Genomic DNA, 15032 nt, shown 5'->3' on the forward strand with positions numbered 1-15032 from the left:
AGGCCCGATTTGGCGAGCGAGGTGGTTCCGTGGGCATAAGCTTATCCTGTGGACTGGGAAATGCCAGCCTGTTTACTGGTCTTGAGATTCCCTCCGGCGTGCATCGCTCCTTGTTCACACTCCGGGGGAAAAGGCCCCAGAGGGTGAATTTATTGAAGGGATTACTTGTGTCAAAGTGTCCAGGTGAGGTGTGCTGGTGCTCGGTGCTCCACAGTCTATCCTCTGTGCTTTCGAGTGCTAGGTGTGCATGCTTTGCTCACAAGCTGGGGCAGGCCAGTCACACACTGCTCTCTGGAAGAAAGGAAGAGTAACGGTTATCGTGGAGTTTTCTGGAGACATGTCTCACCAGTGTGTGTGAGACGGCGGCTTGTCCCTTGTTGAGGCTCAGCTGTGGCCAGCCAGCCCGTGCTGAGTGCATGCAGGTGTTTCTCCTTGGTTTCCAGGGCGACGCTGATGAGAGCTCGGGACACGCGTCACAAGAGGTATTTCATACTCTATACATACTTCTCTGCTTTACCCTGCTGACATTTTCTGTGGCAGAATTAGTTTTTCATCTAGCAAAAAAAAAAAAAAAATTAATTAATTTATATGAATGAATAAATACATTTATATAAAAAATAAAAGTCTATACATTTATTATTTACAAAATAAATTGTTAGTAAACCAAGTGCTATTTTCTGTTGGTCCAAGTTTATTTGAAATATTAATTGGAGGAAAGTTTTGGTATTACCAACAAACAAAAAACTGTATTTAGTATTTATTAAAGTTATTGTGATTTAACAAGGCCTTTCATTATTTCATTATTTAATTTTAAACGTAATGTTTAAGTTTTAAATGTAAAATGCATGCACTCTTATTACAGTGTTGTTGTTAAATATGGAAGGCATTTTCTGCCAAATTTAAATAAATAAATGAAATGATTAAAGTTAAAATTAAAACCAGATTAACTATTTCATTACAGAAAACTGTACGCAAAATATGTGAAAAAAAAATTGAAAATGAAATTAAATGATTTCATTTTCACTGTGACATACCTGTCAAATTGAAAAATAAAATGCAATTGGTGATTTCACATTTCATTTTCAATACAGTCTCGAGGCAAGACTGCCAATATTAAAATGAAAAGCCAAACGTGAAAAAGAAACTACACATACAGTTTTTACAAAGCATATTATTTAACGCTCACGCAATAATAGTGACACAATTCAAATTTAAATGTAAATTTTACTTGTCATTTTAATTCCTCATTTATTTCTCTGTTTTCATTTTCGTTTTCATTTTCAAAGACAACCTGCATGCAAATTATATTTTAATGAGTGGGTGTGGCTTATTCTATTAACGGCGCTAGAGACAGTCGTCGAAGTCTCGTGTGCATGAGTTGAATGGTGGTTGAAACAATGTGTGACACGACATTAAAATATGAATATATTGTAATCGAGACATGGCGAATCTGTTAGTGAGCTTTTGCGGGAAGCTGCTGCAGCATTAGAACCTTGGAAGACACAACCAGCCTGACCAGCATGCGTCAAACCCTCGACCCACTGCAGTTCCTCGGCCTGAGCCTCCACGAGACTCCCCGGAAAATCTGCTGTCTGCTGAGTTTGTGACGGCTGCAAAATGTCCAAGTGTATCCAAGATAGATTCAACTCGTAGCAAAATGAAGTCATTATCATCCGAAATGTTTGCTAGCTGGTTTAATTCTGCTGCTATACTGGCCATAATCGCCATTATAGCTCCTCCACGTAACAACGTATTTGAGCCACACCCACTCATTAACATATAATTTGCATGCAGGTTGTCTTTGAAAATGAAAACGAAAATGAAAACAGTGAAATAAAAGAGGAATTAAAATGAAAAGTAAAATTTACATTTAAATTTGAATTGTGTCACTATTATTGCGTGAGCGTTAATAAAGAGCTTTGTAAAAACTGTATGTGTAGTTTCTTTTTCATGTTTGGCTTTTCATTTTAATATTGGCAGTCTTGCCTTGAGACTGTATTGAAAATGAAATGTGAAATCACCAATTGCATTTTATTTTTCAATTTGACAGGTATGTCACAGTGAAAATGAAATCATTTAATTTCATTCTCAATTTTGTCACATATTTTGCGTACAGTTTTCTGTAATGAAATCGTTAATCTGGTTTTAATTTAAATTTTAATCATTTCATTTATTTATTTAAATTTGGCAGAAAAGGCCTTACATAGTTAAAGGGTTAGTTCACCCAAAAATTAAAAACTAGCCTGTGTTTTACTCACCCTCAAAGTATACTAGGTGTATGTGACTTTCTTCTTTCAGAAGAATTCAATCTTTTCAGAGTTATCTTAAAAAATTTTCCTGGCCCCCCCAAGCCTTTCAATGGGGGTAATCGGTGTTGGTTGTCAACAGTTTAGAAGACGTGAAATAAAGTGCGCACATCCGTAATAAAACATCCCTCACACGGCTCCGGGGGTTGAATAAAAGCCTCCTGTAGTGAATCCATGCATGTTTGAAAGATAAATATCCATATTTCAAACATAATAAACATTTTTTTCTTACTTCTGCTGACTGTCATATGCAGAAGCCATTCCGGCGGATGATGTAGGATGTCAGAGTTTAGTGATTAGTGACGAACGCAGAGACAAAACAAAACGCCGTTCATTAAATAGAAGTACAAAACATCGTCATCATTATTTTGACCCTGTCTGGGCTTCGTGGAGAGCGGGTCCTTCAACAACAGTTGGATTTCATCATGATAAGGTACTCCTTGATGAACTTCTCTCATTGGAACATTATTTACTTCTCGACGTCTGTGTTCAAAAGATCTTTCTTTTCTTTTCTTTTCTTTATTTTTTTATTTCGAACAACAACCAATAAAATAAGAAAAAAAAAATAAAGTAAAATATGAACATACAACAATTGTGTTACCACATAAACGCAATATCAAAAATAACATTTCATGTTATTTCACCTTGAAATTATGTCGGCAGAGGATATTTACACAGAGAATCACGGCGGAATGTTTATACTACTGGGACTGGCATTAAAGTTTTATGTTCTCTATCCAAGGCCTCTGAAACACACAAGCGTTCTCTACTTAGTGTTTGCCATGCAAACTTGTGTTTCCCACAACTGACTCATCAGAAATTGTGAATTGAAACTGCTCAATTTGCACATCTAAATGTTCGTTCACTGAATAATAAGACTGCTTTATTTCATGATATCATATTGAACAATGCTTTGGACTTTTTTTGTATCTGTGAGACTTGGCACCAGCCAAATGATTTTATAAACTTAAATATGAGTGCTCCACTGGGATATATATATATATATATATATATATATATATATATATATATATATATATATATATATATACATATATATATTGAGAGGTTACGTCAAAGTGGTAAAGGTGGTGGTCTCGCTGTTATCTACAGAGCTGATATATCTGTTTAGGAAATTACCATTCCCTGTGTATTATCATCTGAGTGCATTGCTTTTAAAGTGAACGGAGTCTCAACTGTCCTTATTGTGCTCGTATGTCGACCTCCAAAACCAAATCCTGTTTTTTTAATGAACTCACAGAGCTACTTACATCTCTTAGTGCTTTTTGTCCAGCAATGATTGTGGCTGGAGACATTAATATTCATGTGGACAACTCTAATAGTATTCTAATAGTAGATTTCATTTATGCATTAGACTGTTTTAACATGATCCAGCAAGTGAAATTTCCCACTCATAATAAAGGTCACACACTTGATCTGGTATGTTCTGTTGGAGTGGACATTGATCAACAAGATAGTAGTGACTTGTGTATCAGTGATCATAAGCTTCTCACTTTTAATTTAAATGTACCACTTCTAAGTGGTACTCAAACAAGGGTATTAGTTTTAGAAATGTCAAGAATCTTAAATTTGACAGTCTCTCCTGCCTGATCTCAGAGCACTCAGCTGTTGAAACTGTTGATCACTATAATTCTATTTTGTCATCTGCTTTGGATGAATTAGCCCCTAGGAGAGAACGTGTTGTTTCATCTAGCAAATCTTTTCCTTGGTACACCACTGAGTTAAGGGCTATGAAGATGAAAAGTAGGCAGCTTGAACGCCAATATAAGAGATCAGGTTTGACTGTTCATAAGCTTATGTATGACAGTCATTTGAGTCAATACGCTGAAGCACTCAAAGCAGCAAGAACAAAGTACTACTCATCTATTATAAGTGATGGTGCTGCAAACCTGAGTAAGATTTTTAAGACGATCAAAAGCCTTATTGCACCGATCAAGTCACCAATTTGTTCCTCTGTGCAGGAGTCTAACAAGTTTCTCAGTTTCTTCATGGAAAAAATTTAAAATATCTATAAGTCCATCAGTTTGGTACCCTGCTCTGGAATTCCTGTGATCTTTCCACCTACATAGCAAATTTTAAAGAGTGGATTTAAAGGGACTGTAAGTAGGAATTACTCCCATCTAGTGGTGAAATTGTATTTTGCATTCAAACTAATTTTGCTCTCCAGCGCCTCGCTTTTTCAAATGCGCGTTGCATCTACGGTAGGCGATATGTACCAAAAAGCTTTGACAGGATGTCTTCTAATAGCACTTCGTTTTGGCGACGATGTTTCCGTCTACCGTGGCGCGGCATATGTATGGTCCATAATAAGAATGCAATCGAGCCTTTTAAACTTGCCGGTGCAGTTTCAAGCGCCTCTCACTGCTCTGCACCTGCGTTTCTGGCTCGGACCGAAAACGCGTTGTGGAAACGCGTTGGCTTAGTACTTTTTGTCCCTCTCTGCTATTATAGTTTTGCAAGATGGCGGAACTACATGGAAGCCTCTGTCGACCTACCCGTCCCATGTATATAAAGATAATAAATTCTTCATTTACGAGGATTAGTTTAAACATTGGCATAGGTATTTGTACACCATTGAGGGCATATTTATGAATAAAAATATTGATTTTAGATAATAAAATACCTAAAAAGTTACTTATTGTCCCTTTAACTCCCTCAGAGTTAAAATTAACACTTGCCCATAGTATATATGGGAATCACTGGTAAAGTGTTAAATTAACTCTTTTGAAAGAGTTAACATTATTAACACTCTGATGTTAACCAACAAACTCTTAAGGTGTAAAATATTAACACCAGAATGGATGATGAGAACACCAAAGCTGGTGTTCAAAGTTAACACTCATGGATTGCCTCAGTGTTCAGGTGACAATATATATGTGCGGCCGCCGGACTCTGCCCCTTACCTGGACCCTTCCTCCATGAACACTGCCCGACCTACACAAACCCCGCAGCACGACGAGGACACCAGATTCCCTGTTGTTTTGGACACTCTTCCCCTTTGGCCACCTTTTATCCACTGTTTTATTTGATTTCTGTTAATAAAAGCCTCTCCGAGGCCTGACGCCACGCCCACTGTGTCTGTCTTGTGCTCCTCCCGTCACAATATATATATATATAAAGCTTACAGTCTATTTTTTTAAGAAAGATATCAGACTCTTTATTATTATTATTGTAGAAAAAATAAACATGACAAACATGATAATCTTAAAATATGCAATTGTGGCTTACTCATGTATTGGTGGCTTCATACTCCTTTAGATTTTTCTGTTAAGCCAGCATGAACCATCTATAACAATATTTAAAAAAAAGGTTTCCTTAAAATTGTAATATCAAACCCATACAACTCCCTTTTTTGCTAAATACAAAACATAATGTAAAGCTTAATGATAATTATTATAATAAAGTGTCTAAAGTAGTTAACTGCAACTCATGTGCCATATTCCAAGACTTGTGGCGGCACAAAATCACTTTGAATGTTGAAGAGAGTTTGAGTTTACTGAAAAGTGTTATTTTCAAATTAATTCAAGGAAAACTGCACTCAAACATGAAATCCACAATATGAAAACTCAATTCATGCTTAATTTACTTATATTGCCATTTATATTTGAGCAGTTTTGCAGTGGTTTGATTTGACATTATGACGTGTAACATACTGTATTATAAATGAAGTAATGTTAAAAACACTTCTGGCGTTTCCCTTCAGTTTCAGATTTCATCTGTGAAAATGTTTCGGATCGTTTTGGCACGCACAGCATATAACTATCATCATAAAGTGATATTATTTTATAAAACAGATATCGTAAAATAAATAAAACACTTACTTGTTTTCCTTGTTAAGACCAATTTCCCCATCTGCTCCAGAGCATCGTGAGTGAAAGTAAATGTCTCTGAGAAAAAGTTTAGGAGTGTAACCTTTCAGTAGATACGTTAGATATCACTATAAATAACATGTTATAAAACACATTTTAAATTAGGTAACGTTTAAAATGGTTAACTTACTTCTGGTGTCTCCCAGTGACCTCAGCATTTGCGCACTGCAGAGCATTTCAAATCTGTGAGAAATGGTTTAGTTAGGCTTGTTCAAGTGTGCGCAGCAAATAAATATCGTCATATAGAAATATTATCTTATAAAAAACATATCGTAAATGAGGTAAAACACTTAACTGTTACCACTTAACTGTCTATGTTTTCCTTGTTAAAACCAACTTCGCATCACTGGGGAAAGGAAATATCGCTCTGAGAAAAGGTTTAGGAGTGTACACCACATAAATATCACCTTAAATCAATGTGATGCTATAAAATACATATTTTAAATGAGATAAAAACACTTACTTTCGGATTTTCCCGTTTTGAAAAAAAGTCCTCGTCTGTTCCGCTTCGCGAATGAAAGGAAATGTCTCTGAGAAACGTTTAGGCGCATACAGCACAGAAATATCGTTATAAAACGATATGATATTACAAAACATATTTGTAAGTAAGACTAAACACTTTATTTCGCTGTTTTACTTCCTTATGCACTTCGCATTGCGAGCAAAGAAAATGGCGTCTTTGAAAAATATTTCAGACAGGTCAGGCTCGCACACGAGAAAATGTCCCGGACAGTGTTAATAAGGGTTACGCTCCGTTTTTACACCACAAGAGGGGGCTGTTTACACCAGCTAGTGTTAATCGTTTGAAATTCAACACCACAACTTTACCTCTTTACTCTGAAAGTCCTTAACACTGGGATTTCAACACTGGAGATTTTGCTGTGTAGTTTTCCCGAAAGTGTATTTTCTAGTTTTAACATAGTCACTAATGATTGTATTTTGAAATTAGTGATTGCAATGAATACAACTACATGTACTCTTGACCCAATCCCAACATCTGCTCTAAAGGGGTGTCTCTCGTCAATTTGTTCCCTCATCTTGAACATTGTAAACACCTCCCTCACTACTGGTTCAGTTCCAAAAGCCCTTAAAGTTGCAGCTATTACACCAGTCCTTAAAAAGCCTGGATGTGATAAGTCAGATCTATCTAATTACAGATCTATCTCAAACTTACCCTTTCTTGCTAAAGTTTTGGAACGTGTTGTTGTGGCACAACTCTACTCACACTTTTCTTCCAACAAGCTTTTTGAACCTTTTCAGTCTGGGTTTAGAAAGGGACACAGTACAGAGGCAGCCCTGGTTCGAGTTATGAATGATCTGCTTGTCTCAGCTGACTCTGGAGCCTCCACCATCCTGGTCTTATTGTACCCAGTTTGTTGTCTTGGGAAACAACAAATCTGAACTTGGACAGGTCTGTCATGGTGTTCCTCAGGGATCTGTAATGGGTCCTATATTGTTTAGTGTGTATATGCTTCCTTTGGGACAAATTATTAGGAAATATGGTTTGGGGTATCACTTTTATGCAGATGACGCAAATTTACATCAGCTCCAAGTCTGATCCTACTCTCACCTCAACAGTTCTTTCAGAGTGTGTGCTGGAAATAAAAACGTGCACCATAACTTTTTAAAATTGAATTGTTCTAAAACAGAGGTTCTACTCATTGGCACACCAGCGGCTATCCACAAGGGTAGCAATCTTAATTTGATTATGGATGACAGTGTAGTACTTCCATCTGCTCAGGCTCGTAATCTTGGAGTGATTTTTGACACTCATCTGACACTAGTCTCTCACATTAAGAGTATTACAAAATCTGCTTTCCATCACCTCAGAAACATTGCAAGAATTAGGCCTTTCCTCACTCCACCTGACGCTGAAAGGCTTATTCATGCATTTGTTACTTCCAGGATTGACTACTGTAATGCACTATTCATTGGCTTACCTGCTAAATTAATCAAACGCCTGCAGTATATCCAGAATTCAGCAACTCACATATACTCCATCACGTCAGCATATCACAGGCGGGCTTCTTATATTTGTGACTTAGTCACCTGATACATGCCTTCTCATTCCCTTCGGTCTGCTGATTCTCTTACTCTCTGGGTACATTTCTACAACACTGTTTTTACATACCTTACTGCATGTTTCGCCACAGTTTCAAAGTGAAATGTCCACTAAGGGGCGCTAAAATATGTTCAATATACGTGAACCAAGGCACATTTTTATTACATTGATAGTCAAAGTCAAAGTCAAACTCAAAGTCAAAGTCAAAGTCACCTTTATTTATATAGCGCTTTAAACAAAATACATTGCGTCAAAGCAACTGAACAACATTCATTAGGAAAACAGTGTCAATAATGCAAAAATGATAGTTAAAGGCAGTTCATCATTGGATTCAGTGATGTCATCTATGTTCAGTTAAATAGTGTCTGTGCATTTATTTGCAATCAAGTCAACGATATCGCTGTAGATGAAGTGTCCCCAACTAAGCAAGCCAGAGGCGACAGCGGCAAGGAACCGAAACTCCATCGGTGACAGAATGGAGAAAAAAACCTTGGGAGAAACCAGGCTCAGTTGGGGGGCCAGTTCTCCTCTGACCAGACGAAACCAGTACTTCAATTCCAGGCTGCAGCAAAGTCAGATTGTGCAGAAGAATCATCTGTTTCCTGTGGTCTTGTCCTGGTGCTCCTCTGAGACAAGGTCTTTACAGGGGATCTGTATCTGGGGCTCTAGTTGTCCTGGTCTCCGCTGTCTTTCAGGGATGTAGAGGTCCTTTCTAGGTGCTGATCCAGCATCTGGTCTGGATACGTACTGGATCCGGGTGACTGCAGTGACCCTCTGATCTGGACACAGACTGGATCTGGTGGCTACGGTGACCTCGGAACAAGAGAGAAACAGACTAATATTAGCATAGATGCCATTCTTCTAATGATGTAGCAAGTACATAGGTTGTTATGGGAAGTGTTTCCGGTTCCGGTTTACCTAATTAATGCAGCCTAAAAATCCTTTAACGGATTTGGATAATAAAAGCATATTAGTATGTTATGTGTATGCCAGGTTAAAGAGATGGGTCTTTAATCTAGATTTAAACTGCAAGAGTGTGTCTGCCTCCCGAACAATGTTAGGTAGGTTATTCCAGAGTTTGGGCGACAAATAGGAAAAGGTTCTGCCGCCTGCAGTTGATTTTGATATTCTAGGTATTATCAAATTGCCTGAGTTTTGAGAACGTAGCGGACGTAGAGGATTATAATGTAAAAGGAGCTCATTCAAATACTGAGGTGCTAAACCATTCAGGGCTTTATAAATAATAAGCAATATTTTAAAATCTATGCGATGCTTGATAGGGAGCCAGTGCAGTGTTGACAGGACCGGGCTAATATGGTCATACTTCCTGGTTCTAGTAAGAACTCTTGCTGCTGCATTTTGGACTAGCTGTAGTTTGTTTACTAAGCGTGGAGAACAACCACCCAATAAAGCATTACAATAATCTAACCTTGAGGTCATAAATGCATGGATTAACATTTCTGCATTTGACATTGAGAGCATAGGCCGTAATTTAGATATATTTTTGAGATGGAAAAATGCAGTTTTACAAATGCTAGAAACGTGGCTTTCTAAGGAAAGATTGCGATCAAATAGCACACCTAGGTTCCTAACTGATGACGAAGAATTGACAGAGCAACCATCAAGTCTTAGACAGTGTTCTAGGTTATTACAAGCGGAGTTTTTAGGTCCTATAATTAACACCTCTGTTTTTTCAGAATTTAGCAGTAAAAAATTACTCGTCATCCAGTTTTTTATATCGACTATGCAATCCATTAGTTTTTCAAATTGGTGTGTTTCACCGGGCTGTGAAGAAATATAGAGCTGAGTATCATCAGCATAACAGTGAAAGCTAACACCATGTTTCCTGATGATATCTCCCAAGTAGGGGTGTGCCGGTACTAGTACCGGTACCGAACGGTTCCTGGGCAAATTCCAAATGTAAGTGATTATCCCTATCCCCTTGAAGTGGGGACTTTGGAGTGAGTAGGGCATGTGCGTGCCATTAAGTAGTCGTTAGGAATGCACTTTGCTATAGGAGCGACATCATTTCCTCATTATCTTCAGCTGCAAGCAAGTCTTCAAGTCATATCCCAAGTCCTCAAAGGGTTAAAGTTAATGAGATAATTAAGTGATTAAGTGATGATTGTGCATTAATGATGAACACCTGCTGTTCTTGAGAATTACAGAGGATCAGATGTTGATGTTTTAGTTGGTTAAAGTGATGCAACCATAATGGAGATCAGTGTTTGCTTTAGTGGGGCTCTTGACCCTTGACTGTCATGTTAGATATCTTAAGTAAGTGCATACAAAATTTGAAAAACTGTATTCTGTAGACACACACAGACATCAAGAACCAGCATATGACTCTCAACAGTGGTGACAATCAACAAAATGTTGAATGCTGGGTAAAACCTTAGTAAAAACTCCCGTCATGCACTGCAGTATGAAAAATTGTCACCACTGTTGAGGATCGTGTGATAAGTGTGTTTGTCTAAAAACCTGAACTGATTGTCTCCTTTTGTGTCTTTCAACATTGAAGCATGGTGATTTTTTTTTTTTTTCAGTTCAGTAATAGCTGAGTGTCAGTCTACTATCCAAAGATAAACACAATTTCATGATGTTCAGTCATCATGAGTTATAAGCAGAAACATAAGGTCATCTGTTACTGCAAGGTTCGACTCAGCAACGCATACATGTTTGTTGCGAAAACAATATTGCAATTGTTTTGAATCAAATTGGTTTGAATTAGTAAAAGGGTCAAGACACTACTTAAAGCAAACATTGACCACAAATATGGTGGCATAGTGTTTTTTTTTCTTTTACTTTTTTTTTTTTTCATTTGAAAGCTGTGGCTAAATTCAGTTGTAGTTCTTGTGTTTCTCTTTACTTCAGTGATGTTGATTGTTAACAGCAGGTGTTCATCACTAATGCACAATCATCATTTAATTAGTCACTTAATTATCTCTTTAGCTTTAACCCTTTGAGGACTTGAATATGACTTGAAGACTTGCTTGTGACTTGAAAGTCCCACCTCTGATAGACAGAGCCGTAGATCGCTGACAAGCCACGCCATATCGCGTTCATTATCGAAGGCGATTCATCTGCGATAATGAACGCGATATGGCGTGGCTTGTCAGCGATCTACGGCTCTGTCTATTAAATGCCACTCCAATTATAAGCAGGTGATGGAGATTTTAGCGGTGATCACGGAAGCAGCTTTACTGATTAGATACGCATGATCATATCGTTCGATATATCGCCCAGCCCTATCTGTCAGACGTCTACAGAAGATCTTATTGAGAATGAACTAAGGTTTAGATGTTGATTTATTGTTTCATTTGAAGTAACCATGTTAGAGATCAGTGTTTGCTTTAGTTGTGCTCTTGACCCTTGATTTCAGTCTTTGTGCTTTCTCTGGCTGTTATAACCATGGTTTTCTAAAATATGTTTGTTAGAACTCAAAAACCCAGAGAAAATATTAACAGGTATTGGTTATGTAGCTTCCTGGTGATGACAACTGTCAATTATAGAGCTGTTTAGAATTCAAAAACTGACTAAATACGCGAGTCATGATTACTTCAACTCAGTATAATGGAAACCATTCAAAGAGCCAGAGGTTTCATCGTAATCTGTTTAAATAACATTACTGAACACTTTATGCACATACATCTTTCTTCTATGGCAGCAATTAGTCACACACAGACATCAATAATCAGAATATGAACCTCTACAATGGTGACAAAAAAAATTGCTGCAATGCATGCTGGGTATTATTATAGTACAAAACTAATCTATGGCTCCCAGCATGCTCTGCTGCATTTATTTTTATTATGGTAACCATTGTTGAGGTTCATATGCTGATTATTGATGTCTGTGTCTGACTGTTTAACACCGTAGAGGGCAGAACAGTTTAGAAAGTCCTTTATATTATCTGATTATCACAAAATCACTGCTTCTTAGAATGTTATTAAACTAATTACAGAACACTTACTTCATCAGAGATTACTTTTCCGATCAGCTCCATAATTGATGATCATCATCAACAGGTTAAGTACAAAATGCCAATGACTGTTCTTCTGGACTTTTGAGATACAACAAACATGTTTCAGAAACATGTGGTTATAACAGCCAGAAAAAACACAAAGACTGCAGTCAAGGGTCAAGAGCACAACTAAAGCAAACACTGATCTCTAACATGGTTACTTCAAATGAAACAATAAATCAACATCTAAACCTTAGTTCATTCTCAATAAGATCTTCTGTAGACGTCTGACAGAAATAAGGTCAGTCAGGTTATCAGGTGTTCATCACTAATTCACAATTATCACTCAATTAATCATTTCATTACTTAATCGCAAAATTTTAAAACTTACATGGTTTAAATCAAGGCAATCTGTTTACTCAAACGGTTTGAGTTAAGTTTACTGGTCGGGTTTTACAGTGTAGCATATTTTTAAAACGTATTTAAATATAAAATTTATGTTTATTTGCAACGGTTATGCTAACAACAATAAAAAATAAAAATAAACATTTATAACAGTAAAACCGCGACATCTTCTGACGGACACATGCTGCGCTGTCACAGGAACATGCCAGCTGAAGATAATGAGGAAATTATGTCGCTCCTTTAGCAAAGTGCATTCCTAACGACTACTTAATGGCACGCACATGCCCTACTCACTCCAAAGTCCCCACTTCAAGGGGATAGGGATGATCACTTACATTTGGAATTTGCCCAGGAACCGTTCGGTACCGGTACTAGTACCGGCACACCCCTACTCCCAAGGGTAACATATAAAGCGTGAAGAGTAGCGTCCCTAGTACTGAGCCTTGAGGTACTCCATACTGCACTTGTGATCGATAGGAAACATATTCATTCACTGCTACGAACTGATGGAGGTCATATAAGTACGATTTAAACCATGCTAATGCACTTCCACTGATGCCAACAAAGTGTTCAAGTCTATGCAAAAGAATGTTGTGGTCAATTGTGTCAAAGGCAGCACTAAGATCCAATAAAACTAATAGAGAGATACACCCACGATCAGATGATAAGAGCAAATCATTTGTAACTCTAAGAAGAGCAGTCTCAGTACTATGATACGGTCTAAATCCTGACTGATAAAGGAATGTTTTGCTGTGTTTTTACTACGTTGCTTCAGGTACATATTGCGGTGGTTCAGAATTCAAATATAGGGGGGCTGTTGCTCAACCATGCCATTTGAATTTCCTTATATGCAAATTTGAACTGTTTTGTTGAACCGTGGTAAAACAAGATTCAAACCAAAGCTTCTCACCTCTCAAGTATGTCTCTGTACTCTGTACCGAGTTTCAGAACAAACACAGCAAAATCTCCAGTGTTAATTTAACTCTCTGAGTGTGGAGTCTGTGGACTCATATAAACTCTGAAGCAGTGTTAAAAGTAACACTGAAGCAGAGTTGAAGTTAATGAGATAATTAAGAAGTTAATTGAGTTAAGATTGACCATTATTGAAGACACCTGATGTTAACAAGCAGACTCACCAAACGAGAAAATCACAATTTGTGTTTCACCATTATAGTGGTCAGTGATAGCTTTAGTTGGGATCTTGGCTTGTGGCTTTATACTTTTAAAATTTATTTTGCAAGTCAAGAGCAAAAGTCATTGGGTGGTGATGATTATGTTTTAATGTAATCATTGTTTGACCCGAGTTGCTGAACTCATTTACAGTGTTTTCTCTAAATACTTCTCCATTATTGATTGTAACCGCTTCGATTCCACAATGAAAGTGTCTGCGTTTTCTGTTCATTTTGTAGCCATCTCTTACAAGTGATTCAGATTTTTTTTTTTAATTAAAGAGCCTTTATTTTAGGCACACATAGATACCAAGAATCAGCGTATGAATCTCAACAACGGTAACAAACAGCTTATGCAGGTAAACAGATTTACTCTGAACATCACAAAACCAGATACTAAAAATTCACATAAAAACAGCAAAAATAAAATATAGTTAGAATAAAAAGTTAAAAAGACAGTTCAGCTCATAATTTATTCATGCCGCAATGCATGATGGGAGCCATGGATGAGTTTTTATTGGCTACAACATGCTTTTTTGATGGTCACCATTGTTGTGATGCTCACGCTGATTCTTGATGTCTGTGTTTCTAAACTAAATAACTTTTTTCTTTATGTAGAACTAACTTTTAAAAACGTGTCACATTGTGCCAAAAATGCTGGATTGCTACCCTTTTTCCACTTATTTTATGTATACATTAATGAAACCTGAACTCGCGCATTCAGGTCACTCCATGACAATTAGTTCAAACCACAATCAATACCACACATGATTGCCTTTGCTCTGGTCTGTATGTTATAATTCAGTTCCCACAACCCACAAAGTCTAAAGTAAATAACTGAAGGTTCAACATCCCAACTAAAGCAAACACTGACCACTATAATGGTGACACACAAATTGTGATTTTCTCGTTTGGTGAGTCTGCTTGTTAACATCAGGTGTCTTCAATAATGGTCAATCTTAACTCAATTAACTTCTTAATTATCTCATTAACTTCAACTCTGCTTCAGTGTTACTTTTAACACTGCTTCAGAGTTTATATGAGTCCACAGACTCCACACTCAGAGTGTTAAATTAACACTGGAGATTTTACTGTGTACCATTGATGAAAACCCATATATTTGAAGCTAGATATGTGTTATGCTTACATTCAAAGGCATCAGTTATCAGATCTCCCAGCATATTAAAATTGTTTTTGAAATCATGACATAATAGTCCTCAAGTATATTTCATTTTG

General features: G+C 37.2%; 1 protein-coding gene across 1 annotated transcript in view; it reads right to left on the reverse strand.

The window, feature by feature from the left end:
* LOC132159484 (uncharacterized) overlaps positions 1–15032 on the reverse strand; it is a 280693-nt gene that overhangs the window by 191978 nt on the left and 73683 nt on the right. The window lies entirely within an intron of this gene.

The sequence above is a fragment of the Carassius carassius genome, chromosome 16 (genome assembly GCF_963082965.1).
Source record: "Carassius carassius chromosome 16, fCarCar2.1, whole genome shotgun sequence".
NCBI classification, from domain to species: Eukaryota; Metazoa; Chordata; class Actinopteri; order Cypriniformes; family Cyprinidae; genus Carassius; species Carassius carassius.